This window comes from Heloderma suspectum, chromosome 5, assembly GCF_057233095.1.
Source record: "Heloderma suspectum isolate Gila_16-S chromosome 5, 16-S_ref, whole genome shotgun sequence".
Taxonomy (NCBI): Eukaryota; Metazoa; Chordata; class Lepidosauria; order Squamata; family Helodermatidae; genus Heloderma; species Heloderma suspectum.
The window spans coordinates 35,896,624-35,923,340 of record NC_139462.1 but is presented as its reverse complement, the minus strand read 5'-3'; the positions used below and the strand labels follow the sequence as shown (position 1 = coordinate 35,923,340).

The 26,717-nt window shown below is 41.4% G+C and overlaps 1 protein-coding gene across 4 annotated transcripts in view; it reads right to left on the bottom strand.

Annotated features, from left to right (window-relative positions):
• TET2 (tet methylcytosine dioxygenase 2) overlaps window positions 1-25,304 on the bottom strand; it is a 124,491-nt gene extending 99,187 nt beyond the window's left edge. For all 4 annotated transcript variants that reach the window (XM_084855757.1, XM_084855754.1, XM_084855759.1 and 1 more), the window contains exon 1: window positions 24,381-25,304. The gene's annotated coding sequence lies outside the window, so the exon portion shown is untranslated. The remainder of the gene's footprint in view (window positions 1-24,380) is intronic.
• Between the last annotated feature and the right edge of the window lie 1,413 nt (window positions 25,305-26,717).

The window sequence follows — 26,717 nt, the reverse complement described above, 5'->3', positions numbered from 1 at the left end:
ACTCCCCTTCCCTGCTGGTATGGAAAGAACCATGCTGGCTGCTCTACATGGCCAGGAGCTTGACCTTGGATAAGAGAGGCATTTGGGTGGGCGGGGAGGGGAGGAGACTGGAAAGGCCAGGATACGAGCTGTCCTGAGGCCTCTCTAGCCTCCTTCCCTCCCCCTCTGAACAGCCCCAGAGCAAAAAATGCAGGACTGGAGGACAGGGAGGCAAAGATCACCTCCACAGCTCCTGCTGCCCTAAACTGGATGATCATAAGCCTCCGAGTTCAGGAGCGTGCAGTCACTGAGGGTGCAACTCATAGGATTGCTCCCTAGAGAATGCAGGACCCAACCCCCTTAGGACTTAATGGAAGAAACTCCAGATCAAATAGTTCCTGGAAAATGACTAGGAGATGGGGCAGACCCTGGATCAATCCTATCATGAGACATTCAGTCAGCACTGGCAGAACCAGACAAAGCACATTTCAGCAAAGGTTATGTGAACATTGCACTAAAAAAAATCTGGCCCAAGGAAAGCTGAATTTGGTGACTTGTATAAGTCATGAAAAATAGGCACTTTTTATTTATTTGTCATACTTACATACCATTTAACATAATAAAAGCAGGAATTCCATATATTTGCTTACTTTGCATAAGTTATTCAACTTTCATTAGTCATGGAAAGGAGGAAAGAGCTGTGTCAGGAACTAAAATTCTTCTTTTGCTATTGACACTGCCCCCCCATGCACACACACACACGCACACACACACACATAGAATAACTATGAACTTGTTACTTTCCAAAGCTGAGAAGTTGAGAGAACCAGGATCTCAAATGCTGCACCAAAGACCGATTTCTATGCTTCTGCAGTACAATTGTGAATTGCTTACACACAGCCTTAATTGCAGCGATTCGGCCTCGAGGTTAAGGTGGGATATAAGTGGTGGTTAACGGTTCTGAACATGAGAAACAACAACATTTCACTCTTCTCACAAGACAGAGTTGGTCAAAAGCAGCACGGGCTACTGACGTGACCTGAAAATCCAGCTCCGGCTGAACAACCGCAGACATACATAGCAAGAAAGCCACATAAGCCAAGGGCAACTGAACACAACACCATCTATGTTGTGTGTTCCTGTGGACACAAGGGGTACTATTATTAGCCTAGTCCACAACCACAGTCTTTCACTAATGAAGATCACTACAGATCCAATTCACAAGTGGTCTCTTGTAAACCCCAAGCATTTCTTCAAAGTCAAATTAATGACACCAAGCGAAACAGATACAAACAGGTCCATGACTGAACAGCCAAAGCCTGATACTGTACGCAAACTGATGGTTCATCATTCTATCCCAATATAAGTAATTTCATCTATCACAAATATAGTAATCGGGCTTTAAAGGAAATCTCTAGGAAAACACAAAATGTTCATAAAGCCATTTGCCCCTAGAGGCAGTTCTGCCAGATGGCACTCCGCAGATGCAATAACAGTAACTATTTCTTTGGTGCTGTCACTACACTGACAGTCTTTTTAAAATGGTATGTTCAGCAGTAAAGGGATTTTGTTTAATCCTTGGCTTTCCCACTTAATTCACTTACATCCCAGGTGAGCAAAAAGAGCAATAATGTAGATTCCCAAGAAGGCCCAAACTTCATATTTTGCCAAATCTCAAAATTATGGTATATCAGCCTTCCCCAACTTGGTGTCCTCCAGATGTGACTGCCATTAACCCAGTGGCCATGCTGGCTGGGATAATGGGAGTTGTAGTCCAGCCCTTTTGGATGGCACCAGGTTGGGGAAGGTTGTGCTATGCTGTGGAATGTCCTCCCCTCTGAGGTGCATCTACTGCCTTCATTGTATGCATTTTGTCAGCAACTGAAGATGCATCTCTTTACTTGGCCCTTGGAAGGGGATAAAGGATGCGAGATTGCACTGCTTTCCCCCTGTAGTGAAGCCATGTACCAAATTAGTGTTTTGGATTAAGGTATGAATTGAGCTTTTAATGGTTGTTTCATTGATACGTATGTACCCTGCCCTGGGACCATAAGGTGAAGTACAGGTTATAAATGTAAATAAAAATAAATAAATAAATAGTATTGTGAGGTCCTGAGAGTAGTGTGTTAGATATATACAGTTTATTTCAGTACAGCTGTAAGGATGGCTGCGGTTCCACAAGGCAGCAATTCTTCTTGTTTCTCAGGATTTCATTGGTAAGGAAATAGATACTAGTAAATGCCCTTGGATGCTAACCACAGGGTATTGGCCAGGGGTGAGCAATTTTAGGCCCTCTGGTCTACAACTCATAGGAAAATAGGAAGCTACCTTATCCTGAGTCAAACCATGGGTCCACCTAGCCTAGTGTTGTTGACACCAACTGGCAGCAGTTCTCCAGGGTTTCAGGCAGGACTTTTTCCACCCTACATGGAGAAGCCAGGGGTTGAACATGGAACCTTCTGCATGCAAAGCCTGTACTCTACCACTAAGCTACAGCACCTCCCGCCGTCCAACACCATTGGCTATGCTGGCAAGGGCCAATGGGAGTTGTAGGCCAAACATCTGGAGAACCACAAGCTGCCCACCACTGTTCTAGGCTCTTGAAGCCTCAAGAAAGACTCTGCTGATAAGTTTGGCTATTGCCCATCTTTCTGGGAACAAAGGGATGCCATGCTCCAGATCTTGATCTTGGACTGGACCTGCAAGTAGTTTCTCTCTACTTCCCACAAAGTCAGAATAAACCAAGATGCATTGAAATATAAATCACCTCTGTACTTCTCTAAAGTTCTGCTGCCCCTACTGAAGCTTCCTTCTTTTAAAAGTGATGTAAACTAGGCCCTGATGTGTTTACCTCATCACAGCATTGTATAATGTTCCTTCATACTATCAGTCATGGATTTCCCACAATAAAATAGATGCATTGTCTCATACACACACCCTCTGTATCTCCAGTGATCTCACTCTGCAGAAAAGCAATTAGTCATGCAAATGTGTGTGTTTAGTTGGTCATGCAGTGTGGATCAGAAGTAGCCCAATGTCTGCCAGCCTAGCACAAAGCTCCAGAATCCAGTTAAATTGCACCCAACAGCCGGACTGGTACTTGACTCTGTTGCAAGTATTGGTTCAGTTCAGGAAAAGGCAGTGTGCACAAGATGAAGTAGGATGCTATTACTTGGCACATGTTAGACCTCATCATCAGAAGGTGATGAAACATCATCCTTGGTATAACAGAAATAATTTTACTATAGTATGGGTGCCCATAAACTAAATCTCATCATTATTTGATGTAAGGTTTACTAATATCCATTGACTTTCAAAAGACTGTACAAGGCTTTTGCTCACTCCACAAGCACTCTCCTCCCCCACCACCCCTGAATCTTATAACATAATCCTTAGGGTCCAGAAAGAGTGTATCTAGCTCAGCGTTGTATATTCTGTCTTGCAGCTCCAAGGCGTCATGCAGGTCCTCTGTAGTCTTGGAGGTGCCAGGATTGAACCTGGACCTCCTGAATACAAAGCATATGCTCCACCAGTGAAATGGGGTCCTTTCAACATTTGTAAAGGGCACAATGACAATAGGAGGATCTGATGCACTGCATTCCCCTTCATCCCCTGGAATATGAGGTGTGTGTGCATGTTCAGAATTAGTCCGATTACCATATTGCATCAGCAACAGAATACAGCTTTTCTTAGAATATAAATCTTACCTCCACTCAGACTCCACATAGCTTCAAGGAAATCCTTAGCAACACACAGAAGTATTCAACTGTCTAATCCAAGTGGGTCCCACTTAAAATAAAGAGTCCATCCAGGTGGGCATATTACCTTTTTATTCCATCTTATACCACTCCTCCAAGTGTTTGCTTGAAGAGCATTTCAGATGTTTAGCTAGACCACACATTACAGAAACCACTGCTTTCACAGTACAGTTTCTATAGCAACCATCTTATTAAAGCAGCCATCTGCTTTAAATATTAAACTTCACAAGACCATCACGGCTTGCTTTAAAACAATATCACATGTTCATGAAATATTAAAACTGGAAACAAAGGACTGCATAGAAGAACTTCTCTCTTGAATATTTTTTAACGTCTGTTGGGTTATCCTGGAGGTTGTTCTGACTAGGAACACAAGTGTGTAGCAGACCCATAAAAAAAAAAAAGTAGTATGAATTGTTTAAGGTGAGCATTATTTTATATTCACAGTGCAATAATAAAAAATCAAAAGGAGGGAGCTTCCAAGGGTTTCTAGCCTATTTAAACACATTTCATTGTAATAATAATTCTCAAGCCTTACTATCCTTTTAGTACCAAACCTTCTGAATAATGTAAAGAAAGTGTTTGAGACAATAGAGAGGAAGATATGTATCGTTTTAGTTTTTGTGTTCTGCAATGGCATATAATGAATCGTTTGAAGGCCTCATATAGAATATATTTCATTAGAAGACAAACATCTCAGCATAACATGAAACAAGAGTCTTCATTCTGATTATACCTCATAAAGTATGGTGTCTGGAACTCTTGCTACTCTTACCCAGTTTAAACTATTCAAACTCAAATAGCAATTAATTTACAAAGTAGTTTGTCACAGTAATATCCAAATACTGGTAAGGTTCAATGTATGTTTGCTTTAGTTCATTTTGTTTTCTCTACTTAAAACATGACCATTTTATTCTCGACGTTTTTATGTTCTTTGGGTACTGAAGGAGCGCCATCATGTTTGTCTTTTTAATAGTCCCAGAAGCAGCGAGTACTTTCTGCTCTGATCCCCAGAAAGCAACCGTATAAGCAATGGTCCTGCTTTACACCTAGAACCCTGAACAAAGTCCAGCAAAATAATTCCTTTTTCAGATCTTCCTTCTTGTCTGTTCCATCATAGTTCTTTTTCCTTTCCTTTGAAATAAGGTTATCTAAGACTAGATATTCTTTTCAGGAAGTCAGACACACTGCTTCTCAAGGACTACTCCAGAGTCACTGAGCTGTACAGAACTTCAGAAAGAAGTTTACAACTCAGACTGCTGTATTCCAAAAGGGAGTCCTATGTCCCTTGCACTCAAAGAGAATCTCTGTTTGAAGCAGGGGCGCTTTTGCTTATGGTAAAGCAACGCAGAGGCCCATAAACCAAAGGGCATTGCTGTGTCCTCCTATCATGCCTTGATGTGTTTTCAATTGACATTTTTCTATAGACACAAGACTGCAGAGCTAGCCTGCTGGACAGGATTTCTTTTTCTTTTACAGTTCAGATGACAAACCCATGACAGCGTCTGTATTTATTCTGAGATATTAATCTAAACCAGCACACAGTACTTCCCTTGCTGAAGCAGCAGCTATAAGGTCTTTCTCCTAGAGATCTGCACATTCTCCACCATTTCCTGTCTTATGAAAATTAAATTCAGTACGTAGATCCTTAACATTCTCTAAAGTGCTCTGACAATTAAGTGCAAGGGAGATAGTTCTCATTAGCATCCATTCTTTGATTATAGCTAGTGTTGCTACTCAGACTTTGATCAGGGTAAGAAGATCAAATGGACTGTACCACTTTCAAGAAAAAGGTCAAAAAGGATATAGAGAAATCCTGTATGCATTTACTCAAGTAAATCCCACTGAATCCCATGAAGCTTAATCTCAGGTATAGGATTGCAGTCTTAAAGCTTTCATTTTGTGCAATGGATTGTGCTTGCATTATTCCTCCAGAGTAATCCTTAAGAGGCCTTCCAAACACTGCCTTTAAAAAGGCTTGGTAGTGGTTTTAGAAAGACCATGTAATTACAAAAGCATTTAGGGACTATAATGATCCTCTGGGTATTGCACAGAGCATTTAAAATTAGCCATGTCATAGGATGGCAAGAATTAATCTGCCACTGGCTATCTGATACCCCTTGAAAAAACAACTGAAGAAGTTATCAGCCAACTCAGATTTAGCAGATGAACTAAAATATCCAGCATAGATTCAGTTCCAAAGTTTGTATAACTTCAGAATTCAACAACTTTAAAAAGGTGGATTTTTACTATGGGAAACAAGTTATTAAAAAAGTATGGGAAGCGCCAAGGGCATTTCATGCTCTGAATCTCAAGGATTTTGTTCTTGGACTTTTTTCAGTTTAGGACAGCTTTTCCCCAAACATCTGATAGCAGAGGCACTGTTCTTCCCCCATCACACTTCACTCTTGCATTTCAAAAGTTTTACTTTTAGAATGTCTAAGAGTAAAGGTTGCTGCTGATCTCCCCACACTTCACATTCCAACACACCCATGCTGACACACAAAGATGTGGCAAAATTTCCCATCCTCAGAGGAGCTCAACCCTTGTATTTCTGAGCGCGCCTGGCTCTGGGCATGCCTCCTTCCAGTGAATCAGGCAAACACCTATGGCAGCTTCCTCTGTGGCCAATAAGTTTCATCACGGCACATCTAAAGCTCTGTCATGGAAATGCACCATACTCCTAATAGAATCTTGCAAGGTAACATTTTACACTCACTTCAGGGTAGGATATCATGCAGACCCTGGTCTCATGAATGGTTCAACATACACTCTTGATTGTTATCAAACATGCACTAAGAAAGCTCAATGTTATTTTTTCAGTGAAGGCTGACCCACATCGGCTAATATTCACACCATTCATTTGATTATCTGAGGTGCATTCTAACTCTGATACTGTAACAGCTGGCAATTATATTTAGAATATCAGAATTAAATGTTACCTTCAATTAAATGTAATATCTATGATAAATCAAGGTGAGGCTTTGGTAACTCATTCTTTCATCTCAGTTACTCTTACAAGGCCAGAGAAGCAGGAAGCAATATGAATTATTTTGGTAGAAATACAACAAAATATGATAAAGAACTATTACATTTAAAATAAATAAAATTGACTTCAATACTAAAATAAGAACAAGCAGATTCTTTTTAATTAATGCTAAGAGGAAAGCTTTCTTTGTCTGGGAATCTGTCACAACTGTGTTTATGAAGCTAAATAAATAAATAAATAAATAAATCAGCTCTTCCTTTAATTAGCATGGTATACCCAACTAATTTTTTTAAAAAAACAATACACTTCCTTTTCTAAGATCATCATAGCATTTGTACAACCTTAATATATGGCAGACTAGTCTATTAACCTGGACAGATCCCATGCACTTCATAATTAACAATGGGGGCAATAACACTGCATGACTGCCAGTGGGGGCTCTAATAGTCACAAATGATATTGCACAAAGATAATCACACAACATGCAGAGACAGTCTCCTGCAAGTGAAGTCTGTTTCACCCAGCCCATAGCTTGTGCAAGCAGTTGTATTCTGTATGTGCAACTGTGGAAAACAATACCTTTTCTTCCTTCTTCCACTAACACCCTTTATTTCCAAAATGCAATTTTAAAGTGGCAGATGGATTCTAACAGAGTGGCTGGGTGACCAGCCAGATGGGCGATTAATAAATTTAATAATAAATAATAATAAAATAACAAAGAATCCCAGAGAATGCTTTCAGAACTATATAATAAGACAGCTCAGTTTTCTGTAACTTTTAGAAAATGTTCCAAGTCACTAAAGAAACAAAACCTTACAGTGCTTAGAATATGCCACTATTCAGTATAAATTCAGTATAAATTTCAGTATTTATACTGAAACTCCGAAAACATCTATTCATGGCAGCTAAAATTATGTGCTCAGATACCCAATGTGCATTTTCCTAGTGCATGTGTATGCTTTCCCCCTGTCCAACTGCTTCATTGAGTCTACGCCAACATCCGTGATCCAGGTCATTTTAGTCAGCCTGATACAGCACTTGCTAGCTGTTACATAACTGCCCTCAGGAATTCTGGGATCATGTTTGTAAACACTACAGCCATGTGCGCACAACCACGTTGCGAGACATCAGAATGACCTGGAACTCCCTCTTTGGAGGTAAACCCTGGCAGGACAATGTTTATGTATCCAAGCTATCCTATCAGCATAAGATCTGTATGTTCTGATCTATTTTGTCTGAACAAGTTTCCTCACCATGGGTGAAAGATTATCAGCCAATTAATGCTATCAGGTGTTTCTGAGAAACCAATGAAAGCTTTATTTCTTCTCTTAAAGAACACATGAATTCAAGGCAAGAGCTGTTGAATACAGAGGCCAAGCATTTTCTACCTCTAACATCCATTGTTTTAATATGCACAAGAGAAATTTGGACAGAGACAGGATGAACACCAGAAGGATATGGGGTACGCAGGCATGTAATGTTATAAACCTAGCAACACAGAAATGAACTTACAGTGTTTGAAGAAATTGACCTTTAATTATTTCTGCTCAGTTTTTAAAAAGTAGCGTAGTACCATTGATATATTAAAACACACAGAACTCAATTCCTTTCTTTCATTTTTAGAGAAGTTTAAAAACTACAGCCAAAGAGGCCCATAAAAATGTATTTTAGTCATAATCTTATGCACTAGGTGTTCTACTAAGGCTAACCCATATGGGCAAGTGAAAGGGGGAAAATGCTTACACAACAAATGCAGCAAGCAATGAATCTATATCTCTATCTATCTATAGAGATATATCTCTATATCTCTATCTATCTATACACCCTGATTTCTGTATATTTCCTATGTAGAAGCCCTTCAAAACTTCTGATCAAATTCCAAGCAAGTACAGAAACCCCTTTTTTGTCTGTTTGTATATATAACGCACATGCACACTTTATATGCTATATAACTTCTATATCCAATCTTTCATTAAATAGTGAACCTCTCCTTAGGCTGTTTTACTCTAGCTGTCACACAAGCATATCCATGAAATACTAAGAATTATAATCAGTGGGTTTCTTTAAAAAAACAAACTTTGTGCCTCTGCCAACCTATTTGAAATGCAGCTGTGGACCTTGGTTGCTTCTGACCTTTACTGTAAGAGCCGAGAATAGGATGGAGTTAAAGTGTTATTAAACCCTGCTGAGTTTGCATTTGTTCAGACTATTTAAGCCAGGAATAATAAGGAAAACACACTGATCCCACCCCAAACCAAAACAAAGGGAGAACCTTAGAAAAGATGTGCCTTTTGAAGACTACAATCTTTTCCTTTTGCATTTAGCTAACATGCTATTTGTAAAACAAAGAGAAAAGAATTATTAAACTGGGAATGATTATGAAAGGAAGTTTCAGAGTTCTCCCACCCCATGAACGAGATAGAAAGCAGCTAAGTCCACTCACTACCCCTACCGTGTACACTTACTTGGGAGTAAGCTCCACTGAACACAGTTGGACAATCTTTGCAAATGTGTAAAGATTTTGCTGAATCTTTGCTAAAATGGCAGTGTCTGGGACTACAACAGGAAATATATATGGCCAATTAGTTCAAGGTTATTACCATCTGTGGCTTGCCGCTTGAAACTGTGACAGCATTCCCTGCTTTAATAATTAGGGATGTGTAGTATCTGTTCAGTTTCCTGAGCACAAAACATTTTAAAGCACATGCTTAACTTCAAGCAAAACAAGAAAACCACTGCAGTAGTGAAAAGTCTTCTTGCTTAAAAAAGAAGAAAAAAGAAGGAGTTAGGCTACAACCCTGTACAGTTAAGACCGTCCCAACACCATTTTTTTCCATGGGATTTAGGCGGACTGTGTCCCAGAATTGCAGCCCTGGTTAACATCTACTAGTTGGAGTCCTAAAAACTTTGTAGGATCCAAAAACAAACACACCCACCATGTCTTTCATGTGTTTATAGCTGTCTGCAGACTCCCTATTAGCCTTTTTGGCAAGCAGAAACTAAAATTTACTTCCTATGGCACACAGGCTCTAGCTTGTACTGCCCAGTTCCAGTTTGTCGTCAAACGGTGGAGCTTCTATTTTTGGCTCACCACAGATGACCTTGTTGTAAGCTACAGAGCTGAATGTCGCCAAAACAAAAGGAGTTTTTTAAAAGGAAGATTAAAAAAGAACTGGCTCATGGAATACTCCAACTAGGCTGTAATAAGGATATGGTGACTGTGGGCGATAGTAAAAAAAAAATGGAGTGGAAACTAAGACCATTGCGGGCTAATGCTGCTGACTCGTGAGATGTTGCACCCGCCTGGCTGTTACGCAACAGCTCTTGGGAATTCTGGGACGGTGTTTGTAAACAGTGCAGTCATGTGCGCGAAGTCCACGTGGTGCCTCGACTCTGGCTGGATCTGAAGAATCTCTGAATGAAAAAAGAAACTCAGCCTGCAGCGATAGAGTGAAAGCAAGTTGGAGCCATACATTTTTCTGTCTTTCTGGAGGGGTCAATGTCACAAAATGCGTGTGCATCCTTATCACAGTGGCAGACATTTTCTATACCCATTAGCCCTTCCTGTTTCCTAAACAAGCCCAAAATGTGTGCCCACCCTCAAGGACAGAAATCAGGATGAACTGTATGATAAATTAACAGATTATAATGTAAATGGACTTAATGCAAGCACAAAATCACGTTAGCAAGAGGATATATGCACTGCCTTCCTAAACAAAGTTCACCTTTAAAAAGCAGAATTAATTAACTAAGCATCAGTGGTTGCCGGAATGAAGATACTGAAATTTACTCTCAACACTTCAGATTTTAGGTGTAGGACACTATTTAAGGATTATTAGTCTAATCCCAGTGATGTTAACTGTTAAAGAAGTTGTTTTGATTTCAACGGTGCTTTTACTTCTAAATATATGGGCTTGGAATCGTAGCATTAGTATAGACTAAGTATGAAACTCTCAGCCTGCATACATTTCTCTCCCCTTCCATCCCAAAGGACTGTAAACTGCAATCCAAAGCTCACTAACATGGATGCCATTTCAGTCAAACAGGATAATTACAAGTAAACATGATCAGAGCAACTTGTCAAGGAACAGTCATGAAGTTATGTTATTTTTGAGCTGGTAAGCAATCTAGATAGGGTGGGCACTTATGCATCACCGCCCCCCCCCCAGGCAAAAAAGGGCACAGATGTGCATAAAATTAGCATCTGCTAATTTAAACCTATGTATGCACATTTAGAAATACTTACTATACTTTAAATAGAAATACAATACATCTCACAATAGCGAGGAAGACTGCAACCAGGTGACCTGTGTATCTGTTTAGTCTGCTGTCAAAGTGCCAAGTACATGAAGCTCCATGCTTTCCTTTCGTATATCTTTTTTAAAAAAATCTTTACATCAGACTTGGACGGGACAGCCCTTTAATAGGGGACATCTTCAAATAGAAGACTGCCCTCTAAAGTAGGAGGCATGGCCACCCTAAACCTACAGAACCATTCAGATGTTAAGTCTGAACTAATTAATGAGAATCATGTTCATATGGCAGGTTATTTGTATCAGTACATAAGTTTCAGAACACGGAAACTGGAACATCTTGTTTGTTGAAGTGACATGCCACACCCTTAACACTTTACTACTATTTTTAAATGGTATTTACTTCATAGTATGAGGGTTCTTGTTAGAGGAATGCAGAAATATTGACACTGCAACAAAAGATGGGCTGGACTGAGGTGTGTGGTTTTTTTAAAATCTGTTTGGTACTCTTTCAAGTCTTGCATTCATCCTTCTGCCATTAAAAAGCAATGGCAGACAGCAACCTTCTCCTTGGGATTTGGGATTATTCTCTGATATTTCATTAATATTCACCAATTATTCATTAATATTTGGAATTATTCACTGAACTATAGGAGTCAGAAATAAAACAGAAAGCTGAGGCCAGCTAATTAAGCACCAAAGATTTGGATTTAACAATGATTTATTTTATTAATTTAAAGAAAGCCACCAGGCAATTTAACCTCTTGAATAAGATGCTTTGGTTGCCAATTTCTGACTCTGAAATCACTAACAAAGCAATCCTATACATATCTACACAGCATGAAGTCCCACTGAGTTCAATAGGGCTTATGTCCAGGTAAGTGGATATAGGATTGCAGCCTTATGTCAGTAGCCAATGTTAACTTACAGATGTCTGTAGTAGGACTTCATAAATCTGGGAAAGGTTTGATCTCAGCTGTGGCCTTCGTGTGTATCTCTGGACAACTCACTTTTATACAGACTCCACTGCTTAGGTCAACACTGAAATCTCTTCACATCTCAATGAGTAGCTTATAGCCAATGGTGAGGAATGATAGGATTTGCAGTCCAACATCTGGGTTTACAGCATATGTGCTTACAGCACTTACATATGTTGGCTTTCTCCATTGACTGTAGCATTCTACAGACAAGCCAGCATGCCAGATATCCATAAAGTAGATACCAGCCATGCAAATCCCTGTGCTGATTGGCCAACTGTACCAGCTGTTAGCTAATAACTAGCAGATGCAGCACATGTGGAAAATCAAGCTTTTGTGCAAAGCAGGAACAGAGAACATAGGTGAACTGCAACTGCCATCAGGCCTAGCCAGCAGAGCCAATGATGGAAGTTGCAGTCCAACAACATCTGGATGGCCACATCTCTGGTGTAAAGCCAGCGATGGGAGCTCCAAGCCACCATAACAGGTCTCTCTTCTCCTGGGTAGTCATTCAGGTTTGCACCTATTATCACTGATGAAGTTGATGATGAAAGGTGCCCTAAAAGTAGAGCTATTTTTCCCCACCTGCTGCAAAATTTGGAACAGGACCTACTTTCTTTGGTTCTGCATGGAAACAATAGGGTCCAAATGCACTACACATACTTTTTTATTTCCCATAAATGTTGTAATCAAGCCCAGGCTGTCTTTCATGCTTCCATGCATCTGGTAAAAAGGACACGCAGCCTACACACTTAGCTTTCCAGTGGGTCAACTGGATCCCCTCCAATACAATGATTTTGTAGAGATATCTCTAAAGCGTGGAAAACACAGGAGCTAAAATATGCACAATGCCAACCTTGCAGTGCTATCCAAACTCATACAGACCGTTAACCACATTTTTCTTTTGATCACATTTTAGGATCATTTCTAAAAAAACACATTCTGTACCAGACTCTACCAAAGGTTTCACAATTCAAACAGAAAGCAAAGACTAAAAGCGTACCTAGAATGTTAGCTGAGTATCTGTGAGTGGTAAAGGAATAATTCCAGAACCTTAGCCAAGAGTATAAATATCTATTGCTGCACCCAAAATGCCTTTCTTCCATATCCTGCAGCCTGATCGGCAACTTATTCTCTGTAACATATTATGCAAGACTTGAACTACACTGTCATTTGGGGTGCTTCCAGCCAACAGATGTATTTTCATTGTAGTTTCCTGAAACTATTCTGGCAAGTCAACAAAACAGTCACCTCACTTATAATAGATCAATGGCATAGACCTTTCAGATGAGCAAATATCAAGCTCCCCATAGAGTTTCTCATTCTTTAGCAGAGAACAGAGAACCTGCATTAGTGCAGCATTACCATTACCAGTAATAATACATACATGGGTGTCAAGGTGTCCAATTAAGTTAGAAGTGTTCTCCAGGCCAGCATTCTTTTCTTCTTCAATAAAGATAGAATTTCAATAATACATAGAGGTAATTAATCATTCCAAATAGCTAAAAAAACACACACCACACACACACTTATAAAAGTAAATTTGATGGGTGTGTGTTTGTGTGTGTGTTGTAGAGGAAAGATATTGTAAAATCTAGCTACTGGTTTTCTTCTTTATAACCCTTTTTAAACAGTAAAATGTCTCAAATGGTAGGTTCATACATACATGCATACACATCACTAATTTACTTGACAGTTGATGACTTGTTGCATAATGTGTGAACTGACTCCATTGAAAAGCAATTGTGTATAAGAGGATACATCTACGGCAGCTCATTCACACATGACAGTCATCAACGAAAGAACAGAAATGTGTGAACTAGACCCAAGTGTCTGTGACCATAAAATTCTACACAGTGTGTCCTCTATTCCACATGTTTTTCTTATGTGAATGAATGCTTTATTTCATAGCTGTTCAGCTATAGGCTTAACTGCAATGAGACAATCATAAACAAATCTGTTTAATTTGCTGGAGCACAAGAAGAACAAGAGATACACTATTCTTGACAAAAGAACTTATGAGCTGCAGTGTCCCACAAGTTAAGGAATTGGTTTGCCTGGTGATGGCAGGCAGAGCTCTGCAAAGGTTAGGAAGTAGAACTCTTTTCCTTTGCATGGTTGTATGATGTGCTTAGTTTGTGTGTGTGTGCGCACGCGTGCGCATGGCTGTTATGCTGGACTGTAGCCATAGCCTCCAAGGTAACATATATGGAATTTCAGCAAAACCAGGTTTCCTTGCAGGTCTAATTTAGGTCCCATTTTCCTTGCATTGAGGAAAGAATTCCAAACTAACAACTCCTAACAGCGGTTATAAGAATAATTTAAAGTTCTAAGATACATAACGTATCAAGTTCCCCTCCCAAATGAAAAAATCTGGTAAGCTCAAACACCCCTGTTTCTTCAAGTAAAGTTGCCTGCTTTGAGAACTACCTTATACTTGTGCCTGAAAACTGATTAGTTATTATGATGAGAAAATCCATTTTCTTATGCAGAATGAATGACCATCTTCCAAGCTGTTTAAAAGATGTCTCAGCACTCTTAGCATGGCACTCCTCTCTAAAGATCTGTGGAAACTGTAGTGCCCCATTAGCAGTCTGATGTAGTGCTAAGTTAAATGCTAGCACTCTGCAAAGCACTGCTTACACAGAGTGGTCAATGCCCTATAAAAAGCTATGCTCCTGTTGCATGTTACTTGTGACTGCCACTTATGCAGAACTCCAACTACAGTCAAGAGGAACCCATCCAAAAGGCAGTAGCAGCAACAACCAAGGCTCAAGAAACTCAGTAGGGAGGTATAGCCTATGCCAGAGGTAAGCAACCTGGTGTCCTCCTACAACTCCTGAAATCCCCAACTGTTGGTCATGCAGGCTGGGACTCTACTAGCTAGCTCTCTAGTAGAGACATTGGTTTTCAAATCAACTTCTCTAAGCATTTGAAGATATTCTTCCACAGCTCTGGAACCATTTAAACACTGACCCCCCCCCCATCAGCTTCTCATAGTTATGACTTTCTAACTGGGGGTAACAAGAGAGAACTGATGAACTCTTTGTAAATCCAAGTTCACACTATTCAGTTGCTCATCTGTGGATTTGCTCCCCCAGAAAGTATTCATTCCCTGGTACTAAAGTTTTGGTATAGGCCTGAAAACTTCTTTAATTGAAACTCGCAACTAAACTACACTATATCATAGTGGATTCAAACACCACAAACAACATATGGAACCTGTATGTCAGAATATAACCCTTTCACAGGTTGTCGTACATCACCTTTGAGTGCTTTTCAGGCAGGAAGACAATTAATATATTTTATTAATAAACAGAAGACTCTTAGCCTGCACACCAGCCAATATCCATACAGTGTTTTCATGCTAGGCTATAGCACAATGAAAAGCGATATTTAGCCCATAGGCTAAATGCATGACTCTTGCACAGACTGAGTGTATGGCTAATGATCCTTTGTTAAGCACCTTGGAGGTGGTGGCAACCAGAACCTAAATAGAAACCTCATAGTCACATCACAGAACATGCATTTAAAATCACAACTCCCCAAACCACAAAGTTAGTCATTAAGAACACTAATGTATACAGCGCAGAGATAGATGAAATATGCTCACAAAAGGCTTCAGTATGCATTTCCTTCCAAAACCCCCCAAAGCTGTTCCAATCCTTCTTAAAATTTTATTTTTCCAAATTAGGTTCAAGCTTAAAAGGAAAAAAAGGAATTTGAGACAGAGGTCAGGTATTTTTGCAAGTATTAAAAACCCACAGTAATCTGTGCAGCTCAGATCCTCTTCATTTCAAGATGACTTATGTAGCAGGCTCCCAGTAAGGTTGCATCCTCTGTCAGCAAACTTCCCGTTTTCTCTGAACTTCGGGTTATCGCTACACATTGCATGTTGTAATAATTAGTATCTATACCCATTTCTTTGACAGTAAGCCCCATCAAACCGAATGGGATGTTACTTCTGAGTAGACATGCATTGGATTACATTATAAGTGTTCAAAGCTCTTCACAGGTACACACATTTTGTTGCTGCGATCTAATTTTTACGAGAATCCAGGAAGTAAGTCAGTAGGAAGGAAGAGTGATAGCATAGAGGGTAGAGCACATGATTTGCATGCAAAAGATCCCAGATTCAATTCCTGGGAAATCCAGGTAGGGCTGTGAAAGAGCCACTGCCAAGCAGTGTTGGACAATACTGAATGAGATGGATCCAATGATCTGACTCAGTATAAGGCACTTCCTGTGTATCATTATCCTTATACAGGGCTGGGGCTCAGAGAGAATGGTGTCTCTGAGACCACAGTTCATGACAAAACCAAGACTTGGAGCAGGGACTTCCTGAGTTATAGCTCAATCTTTGAGCCACTAAGTTAGACCAGCACTATATTAGTCATTAGCTCTTACCATTCAGGCATCCCAGTTCTGAAAATTGGCATCTTGATACCAACACAGGGGAGCCATGTTTAAGGTGCTATATATTTCTGTACAATATACAGCATTCTGTAGAGTTACTGATAATCAGAAATACTTGCCCCATCTAGTTAGTCCTACACCTATTTCTATCACACATGCATCCTCCTCCCCTGGATGTGTGCAAATCCCCCCCTTCCCTCCAGTTTCTATTCAGTCATATGTTTCATCCCTGATTCAGACTGCAGTCAATTTTTTATGATTCATAATGCATCCCACTGCGTTTCAGAACCAGCAGATCAAGCAAATAACCTTTCTAGATGATGTCACAACACTCAGAATTGGCAAAATGCCTTCACAGTAATCAGGGAGCAGAACTAAATCAATACTTTATCTTGTTTTGCAAAATAATTTGTGATTGTGCTCTCTGGCATTGTTTTCAAGATAACCACCAATTCTGTTTGAAACATAGCAACTTGGGAAGGGCACAAAGTGGCTGACAGGGAGAAAAAGAGAGAGAAAGAGCATAGATAGAGATGGACTGAACTCACACCAAAGTGGACCAGCTGGAGCATAGCTCAGTGATAGGAGTCTATGCTACAGCAGTGACATATGTGAAGAGATCTTTGCAGATGTAGTAGGGCATTTTACAACACTGAAGTGCCATTTAGCAAAATTCTTCTGGGTAGCAACAGACATGGTTAATCCAGGCTGCCTCCCCCCATAAAAAACAAATACTAACTGATCAGACTAAAGATCTACCTAATCCACTCTGACTCCAAAGGTAGCCAGCAGTTGCTCCTAGGAAGTTCAGAAGCATGGTGTGCTGAGAATAGCCATTCTTTGCGATTTGTCTTTGGCATCTATCTAGTAGTCAGTGATATAATGCCCCAAATATGGCACAGTAGCTGTCATGGCCCCAGGTGTCATGACACCACCAGAGTCATCCTCAGAGGAGGAGCCAGAACTGTCAGAACCAGTTGGCCCCTCTGGAGACCCTGGCACTAGCCAACACAGTCCAGGACCCTCAGGAGTGATGCCTTTGAACCTGCCATCTAGGGAGGCAGAGAGTTCAGCTTCAGAGGCAGAAGAAGATGCTGAGCTACCACCAAGCCCCCTAGAACGCTGGCACCTTACGGTCCATGATGGAAGGAGCGCTCACCTACTGAAGAGGGCTACTCATGAGTCAGGCTCTCCTCATGAGGAGGACATCTGACAAACCTCTAACAGGAAGCAGCTGAGCATTGGGTGGGGTTCTAGTGGCTTTAGCTATATCAGCTCTCACTGGTAACGTGAGAACTACTGGAAACATTGCTTCTGCTAGTTCCAATATCCGCTACCGTGTTTCCTGTGCCTTGTGATGGATGCTCTGTGCTACTGATCCTGGACTGTTTCTTGACCCTGCTTCGGAACTGAGTAACGTACTTGACTGATTTACTGTGTTTGACCTCTTGTCTTTTACCTTGACCACTCCTGCTGTTGCCTGATCTTTGTTGTCCAACTGCCTGCCTGTGTTCTGACTTCTGCCTGGACTTTGACCACTCTTGCCTTAGCCTAAACCTCCTCAGACTGAAATCTGTGTGCTTGACCATTTGCTTGTCAAATTGACTATTCTGTTGCATTGGTCCCTGTATTTGCTTGCAAAGTGCCAGGACTCTGCCTAGAGCAGGGCAATAGCCATGTTTAATATTCACAGATAACAGCTATTGATGGACTTATCAACCATGAATTAAGCTAAATCTTGTAATTCTGGGGCCCATTCTTGTGTGTGGTAGCAGCTCCATGGAGACACTTTAAAGCAGCCTTCCCCAACTTAGTGCACTCCAGATGTGTTGGGCTACAACTCCCATGATCCTGAGCCACCATAGCTAGTGATCTATCTGAGCTCAGAGCACCTTAGAGGAAGCATGGAAGATAAATACAAGGCATATCAATGTTTGTGCTAGTTCCATGAGAAACTTGTTGGTATGGAGGCTTTCCCAGACCGTACAGATTTTCAGTCTGGGAGCACATCTTGACCCAATTCTGCTCCTAGGAGTCAACGTTGCAATGGTGGTGCTTAGTGCCTTTCATGAGTTCTACTTGGTGACATGGCCATAAACCTCTCTTTCAGAAAAACTGGAACTGGTGACTGTCATTCATGTCTTTATAACTTCAATAACTGCAGTACTAAATTACTATAATGCCTTTGACAGCTGTTTAAGAACTTCAACTGGTGCAAAATGGAGAAGCTCACCTCCCCATGGGGGCAGATCACTGGACGTATATCACATCCGCACACCAGCATCTATGTGGGCTTTCTATCTTCTTCTAGGCCCAAGTCATGGTGCTAGCTTTACCTAGGAGCCCTTAGAGTCTCATATATGGTTTGGAAATCTCATACATATGCTTTATCATCATCTTTAACAACAACTGGGGAAACCAAGGTTATATACCAAATGAGAAGTTCAAGAGCATACAGAGAGGTACTGCTCCTCAGCTAAAGAGTTCTATCACCCTGACAATTCCTCAAAACCAGAATACCTTCCAGAAGTGGCATAAAGAACCTATTTCATCTAGTGTTAGGGCCCAAGGATAGTGGGTTTTTTAAAATATCGGTCAGACTATATGTTTTAGCTGCCCATAAGCTTTTGAGGGTAGGCTAGCCTACAATCCATTAACTGCATACGCACATTTCTTACCACAAGTAGTGACATGGCAGAGCTGCTTCTGCTGAATTCTAGATCTAGCAAGAAAGTATAGTTGTTTATGACCTTCAAATGAAATTAGTTTGAGAAGTGCTGAACTTTGAAAGGAACCTATTTGCTCTCTTCAAAAACAGCAAGAACAAGAAATCCCTATACAAGACATTTTTACCAACAGCTTACTGTTGCTGGAGTGGATGTACCTCCCCCATTATTGTGAGGGTTACATTTCTTCTGTGGGCATTTGCTATCAAGAAAGGAATTGCTGCTTCATCTTTCAACAGTAAGTCTGATTACCCTAGAGCAGTCATGGGTAATGAAGGTCCCATGGGCTGTTGCGACTTGCCAAGACCTTTGCTCCAAGACGTTTCCACTGGTAAACCTGGGGCAACACTGGTTAGAGGCAAGGCACTGACAGATTGGAGGCTTCCCAGATGACATACCTCACATACAATATACCTTAGAGCAGGGGTAGACAACCTGGTGCTGTCCAGATATTTTGGACTACAACTGTCATAATACTTGATCATTGACCATACTAGCTAGGGCTTATAGGAGTTATAGTCCAAAACATCTGGAGGGTACCTGGTTGCCTACCCCTGCCCTAGATGAAGATAACACTGATTACTGTAGGGTTTGGAACACCCACTTTGTTCTTCTAACAGATAGAAACTAGGTAGAATGTGCATTTTAGATTATTTTTTCCTACACCTCTATACCCTAGAAGAGAATATAGCATGGCTATATAACAGAATAGCCTAGGAGTTGGGTCCAGACTAACAGTGCAATCTTATATATACCCTTCTCAGAAAGAAGCCCCACTAAATTCAATGTTATAATGCTTATGTGCCATCTAGCCTCCCACCCCCACCCCCACCCCCACCCCAAGGTCCCCAGCTAGACAGCCAAAATCAGCTGTTTAGCCACAAATGCAGGGCAGCTGGAGTACACAGGAGAGAACCCCTTCCATGCTCTGCCCACCCTGCATTTGATAGTTGGCCACCTCTGAGTTTGGAGGTAGCCAACTATCCTGATAGGACTGCATCCTAAGGACACAATCCTATGCATGTTTAGACAGAGAAAAGGCTTACAACTCCCAGCATGGCCAGCTGGGGAATGCTGTGAGTTGTAGGCCTTTTCTCTGTCTAAACATGCATAGGACTTTGCCATAAGTTAGTTAAAGTTAGGTTTCCTTAGCTTCCATTTAAATCAATGTGAACAAATAGTCATTACTAAATTAGTTCCTATAAAACCCCTGGGATGTAAGTGAAACTAGCTTAATCTGGATCCACCTCACTATATATTGTAATGGCACTAATCAAGTCTATCTAATCAAGTAGTATCCTGAAGTTATAGTATCCTGAAGTTACCATAGGGGGTGGGTGGGGAGGGGAATGAACTGTCTCAGTAGTCCAGCCATTTAGGTACATGGCAATGAAACCTGCCATACACAAGCTTAAATGTCTGAAACCCTGAACACAGAGATGCGTTTTAAAAGGACATCTAAATTGCAGTTTAACAGGTCTATCAGGTATAATATGCTAATTTCCAGTGGGGATTTGGCACAATGATTTTGGAAATCAACACAAATAAGAACAGTACACCACTAAGCACATTTACTTAGAAGAAAGACCTATCGATTGCAGCCACAGTCACCTCACACTGCCATGGTTGCCATTAAAGATTGAATAAATCTATTCACCATAAAAATGCATTGTGTGCAATGCTTTGGCATAACAAAGTTTAAGACTAGGAACATTAAATCAAAATAATGCTAGTTCTACAGGGTCTTGAGAAGAAGTCAACACAATGCCAAATTCCTCATTAAGATAGTGATAAAACACCAACATTTCAGTAACAGATTTATTAATTTTCAATTTTCCCAGTATATACACAAGACAGTACAGAAAACAAAAGGTCCTGAAAACACTACTAGTACTAAAACTTGTACTAAGAACACAAATCATCTTGAAGAGATTCTTCATATTCTGAGAAAGTGTCTATTTCTAAAGAGCAAGGTATGCAAGAACCTAGACTTCTCATTGCATGTACTATGCTATGATTTACGGCAATGGGTCTTTAAGGAGATTTTACATTACTGAGGTATATACACATGAACTATGTGGCCATGATCCTAAGCACTAGCTTTTATTCTATAACTAAGTATAGATTTAAGTACTTTTGAGGAATTGTGTGGGTGCTTTTCCCTTAAGACTGACTGGTGTCATGCCAGGGGTGGGGTACTTGTAGCCCTCCATATGTTGCAGGACTACAAATCCCAATATCTCTGACCAATGACTGTGCTGGCTGGTGTGACAGATGTTGGATCCAACATCATTTGAAGGGCCACAGGTTCCAACTCCTGCATTATAGAATCTATCACAGAATATTGGCAATATATTTATGAACTGCAGGTGACAGTAAGTAGCAAACTTTACAAATTGGTGCTAATTGGTTACTTGCTTTCATGTGACCTGTAATAGTACTTCATACATTGATTGGGTTCACACAACACACAACAACCCACACTCAGGGTTGAGTGTGTTGAACTGGGTTGGTGTGTTGTGTGAACCCAGCCACACTAATAAGCCATGGTTTGTTCACCACAAACAACCCACAGTTCACAGTCCTACAACAAACCATGTGTTATCTTTATGGGTTGTTTTTGGTTAACAATGGTTTGTTAGCATGGCTGGGTTCACATAACAACCCACACTCAACCCTTGTGTGGGAGTTGTCATGCTGTGCGAATCCAGCCATTCAGTACACCTGATACTGAACATATGTTTGTGTGTGCCAGTATGTATGCAACCCAAGACAGTTGTATTGCAATGCATACTGAGATGTGCACCCCTGTACATATTATAAGTGTGCAGTTATAAGTATAACTGCACTGAACCCAAATGTGCATTCTCAACCAACTTGTGTGGGGGTTTTCCCAAATGAAAGAGAGAAGCTGTCTTCAGAAGCTTCCTTTGCATGTTTATCCCATTATAAATATTGGAGGACTTTAAATTTTGTTTAAGCTTTTCAAAATATGAAATACTCAACTTATGGTTATGGAACAAAGTTTACCATTAAAGCAAAAGGTCATGTAGGCAAATAGTTTTGTTTTTGTTTGAAACAAAACTCTTTACAGCACCACACTTCATACATGTATTAACTTACAATGTAGTAATCTAGAAATTTATCCAGAGCTACATGAAAACAATGCATATTGCTATTTTTATTTTTGAGAAATAAGAACAATTTGGGGAAATATGAAGCCCTTAAGATCATACAAAAACTGTTGATGTAACCAAGAACAGGCCAATGATTTACATTAACCTTCCAGGGGTGTGTTGAAAAAGAGCCTGTAGCTTGGACAATGTTAAATGAATTTATTAACTTCAGAGTTAAGGACGGCAAAGATTCGCAAGAGAAACTTTCAACAGGTAGTATTAAATACAAAACAAAACAGGCACACAATGTGAGTTTCTGAAGCTATCCATGATGCTTGACCATTAACACCCATCTGCTGAATTCCTTTTACAAATGAGCCCTATTTTGCAGGTCATGCTCTCAACTGAAAGTGTTATCGTGGAATACACATGCAATTACACAAATGAATGTACAAGCTATCACTCCTCCTCAGCCACCCCTCTCTCCAATGGCAGCTTGCCATTAAAATGCAAATACAATGGCCTTATTAGCTAGCAAACAATGCCCACTGACCTTCTTTTAAGAGAGGGAAGATGTCTTTATTTGTTTTTCTTAAAAGACAATTTTTAATATATAACAGCTACTCAAGTCCCTTTCTTCTGTTGCATGGTATCAGGTTTTGCATCTGCATACCCACCATCACGGAAATATATATATATATATATATATATATATATATCAGAATGAGATCATAAGAGTGAATGTTTCAGTAGAAGCCTGCTAAGATCACACCAGCTCCCTGCCCCCACCACAATCAGTTTACAAAAGGGGAGATATTATATACAACACTTGGTAGTGTTGGGGAAAACTTGCTAAAACAGTCAAACAATTTTATAAAAGCTTTCAGTGCAGGCCCAAAATATCACCAGTGGGGGTGATTACAATTATGTTTCATGCTCAAACCAAAGAAATACACCAACAGGGCACAACATTTTTCGTCCAATTGGAACATTCCTGGTAGATTTTGGTTTAACATCCTTGATCTTGTCAAAAGGCAATTATTTCAAAGGGACAAAATATGTTTGTCTTCCTTTTCTCCTTCTTGAGCTACACACACTGAGTACCACGGGATTTGGAGGATGACAAAATAACCTAATAATACTATGAACTGAGAAGAGAAAAAAAGCAGTGATGTCAGTGTCTTCTCCAATGCTCTTTTTCGCCCCTAGGATGGGGCTTCAGTTTCCTTAAGCACCCCTGACCTTGTAGTCCTCAAAACTCCACAATCCCCTCTTTTCTTTCCCTGCCTCCCCCCTCTCCCTCTTGGACTGCGCCTGCCTTTGTGTCTGCTTGTCACTCACCGGCAAACCAAGTGAGAGCTGATTCATGAAATGCACAAAGCCAGAAAACAGACTTTCACACAAAAATTCACATACACACAGGCACCTATCCGCCAGGACTAGATAGAAAGTCCGCGCGCTCTATCCAAAACACCTCTCCAGAAAGAGTTTGCTTTTGCCCAAAGATCACAAACCATCTCTTCCCCTTAAGAAGAAGGAGAAAGGGAGGGGGGGGGGGTGTTAAAGGATGTACTCCTAAAGTTTTGCTCAGCTAACCCAACCATAGGTTTTCTTGTTTTTAATAAGCGATCACCCAAACTGGTCCTACACCTCACTTGGGAGTGTCTTTCCAGAATAAAGCCGACTCGATTCAGAACGCGGCACGTGTATAAACGAGAAACACATATTTAAAGGGCGACGCGAGGTGCGGGGGGGGGGGGAGATGAAGAAGTGCAACTAGATAAAGGAATAACTTTTTTTCTTAAGGCAGACTTACTTGCCTAGAAACAAAACTAATTTTAAAAAAATCATCCACCCAAACCAAGCTGCAGAGCATAGCTAAAAAGGCAAAGTTTGCAGGGGGGGGGGGTGCCAGAAACCTATTTTAATCCTTTGCTTAAAAGAAAAAAAAAATCTGTTTGTCAGCCATATTGGAGAAGCAGCTGTAATTTTCTTCTCTCTTTGTACTTAGAACTGCAGAGAGTTGTGTGGGGTGTTCTGGGGTGTGTGTGGTTTTTTAAATAAAAGTCATGCCTAGGAGCCCCGAAGGAGGAAGGAAAGAGGCGAGTTTGGAAATGGCAGGCGAAAAAGAGAGAGAAAGAGGGGAGAAGAGAGAAGCGCTCTGACCTCTTTCCAGCACGTCCCTCAGCCTCGTAGAATCCAGCCAAAGCAATCTGGTCTCCCTTCTATCCGATCCTAAAGGGCAGCCATCTTGCTTCCTTCTGCTCCTTTACGAAAGCAGCCTAGCCTCCGCATCAATATTCATAAGGGCCGTTTTGACGTCTGTTCGCTCATCACTCTATGGAGCCCCAGCGTCGCTCCCAGCGGCGGACGTGACTGCCATGTGAACGAACTCGAAAGCACACCGGGAACGGGGGGCGGCCGGGCGGGCTGGGGGCGAGAGGGTGGACCAGCTCTTCCTTGCAGCGCCGGGGCGGGCAGGAAAGCCAGCCAGCCAGCTAGCTAGCTCCGGCTCTCTGCGTGGAGAAATGTAGTTCTCCCTGGCTGAGGGCTTTCCCGCACAAAGGCGGGGGCTGCTTTTAATTAATTAATTTTTTTTTAAAAAATTGCTGCTGCTCCTGCTGGGTGCTATTAACTCGCGCTCCTTGCCCAGGGTTGGCTTGTGCACAATAGGCGAACCGGGTAGAGAGGGCGTCAGGGTCGCCCTCTGCACAAGGCGGCGTGGAGTTTCCAAAGAGGAACAAGCGCACGACAGGCAATCAGGGCGCGCGGCGTGTCGTCGCTCGTCATGTGCTGCTGCGCCGCAGCCCCGACAACGTGACACGGTTGCAGACAAAGGGCTCAAAACAAGGAGCTGTCATTCTTAACAGATGTTGTTTCCTGGTCGGGGGGGGGGGAGTGCGAGCGCATCCCAATCTCCGTGGCCCTTTAAGGGGGAAGAGGCTCTCACAATGGCTTGGCAGCCGAACGTCGTCTCAGGCGCAGGTCCCACCGCCCCCCAATTTCCATATTCGGCGCTCTCCCGGCCTCCATTGGCTGGGAGCGTGTCCAGCACGGCTCGGTGTCTCTTTTAAAGGTCTGCTGCGCTGAACTTCGGAAAAGTCGGCGCGGCCCTCCTCGTGTTTACGCTGGCCATGTGAGTGCACGGCGGAGCATGTGACACGCATGTTCTTCTGTGCTTGGAACACCTCCTCATCCCCCCCCCCCGTCTCTGCAGAGGGTTAAAACAGACTTTACTCTAAATCCATGTGTCTAGCAGCTACGCCTCCATTCTTAATCTAGAGAATTTCCCCTCCTCCCTGCATGTGGATCGGGACTTTAGCGGGGGGACGGGGGGGGGGGACGGAAGTTGAAGATTCCGATAGAGCGGCGCCTGCACCAACTGTAGAGTAAAAATGGAGAAGAAGAAAAAAGAGTAGCTACTAGACGCAGCTTTAAAGTAATGTCTATTTTGGCTCTCTGTGTCTAACACGTGCATAATGCATTGTGCCTGAGGTTTTGGAATCCAGCTCCTTCCATAAAAACCAAGGGGAAGAGCACAAGAACGAAGAGCCCCGCTGGATCAGACCAAGGTCCGTCCAGTCCAGCATCCTGTTAACACAGTGGCCAACCAGCTGTCCACAGGGAACCCACAAGCAGAACATGAGTGCAATAGCACCCTCTCAACCATGTTCCCCAACAACTGGTGCACATAGGCATCCTGGAGGTAGCACATTGCCATCAAGAGTAGTAGCCTTTGATAGTCTTCTCCAAGAATTTGTCTAAGCCCCTTTTAAAGCCATCCAAATTGGTGGCCAACACTATGTCTTGTGGTAGCGAATGCCATAGTTTAACTATGCACTCTGTGAAGTTCTTCCTTTTATCTGTCCTGAATCTCCCACCAATCAACTTCATGGGATGACCCCACTGGGTTCTAGTATTATGAAAGAGGGATAAAAATGTCTCCGTATCCACTTTTTCCACACAATGTGTAATTTTGTACACCTCTATCATGTGTTTTTCTCCAAGCCTTTTCTCCAAGCTAAACAATACCGTCTGTTGTAACTTTCCCTTACAGGGGAGTTGCTCCAGCCCCTAGTTGCACTTTTCTGCGACCAATCAACACAGATTTAGCACATTAAGAAAAGTAAATGTGAGGGAAGCACTGATGTCTAAACTCTTTTAATGCTTTTGGTTCAGAAAGAAACATAACAGCTTGATTCTATCATAAAGTCGATGGGCATGTTCAAATCTGTGTAGGCTTGGGCCGTGTATTGTAACATACCTATCAAAAACCACACCACATTTTTTAAAGTTGCAAAGCAATAAACCACTGTTGGTTACAATTTTAAACAGAGAGAAAGAGAATTCCTAAAAGGTTAATCCAACTTTTGGAACACAAACTGGAAGTACAGGGTAACATTGTAGTCACTGCAAAATGAAACATACATTACACTGAAAGGGGCATATTAGATACAAAAAGTAACATTGAAACAAAATGAAGGAGAGATAAGTTGCAACTAT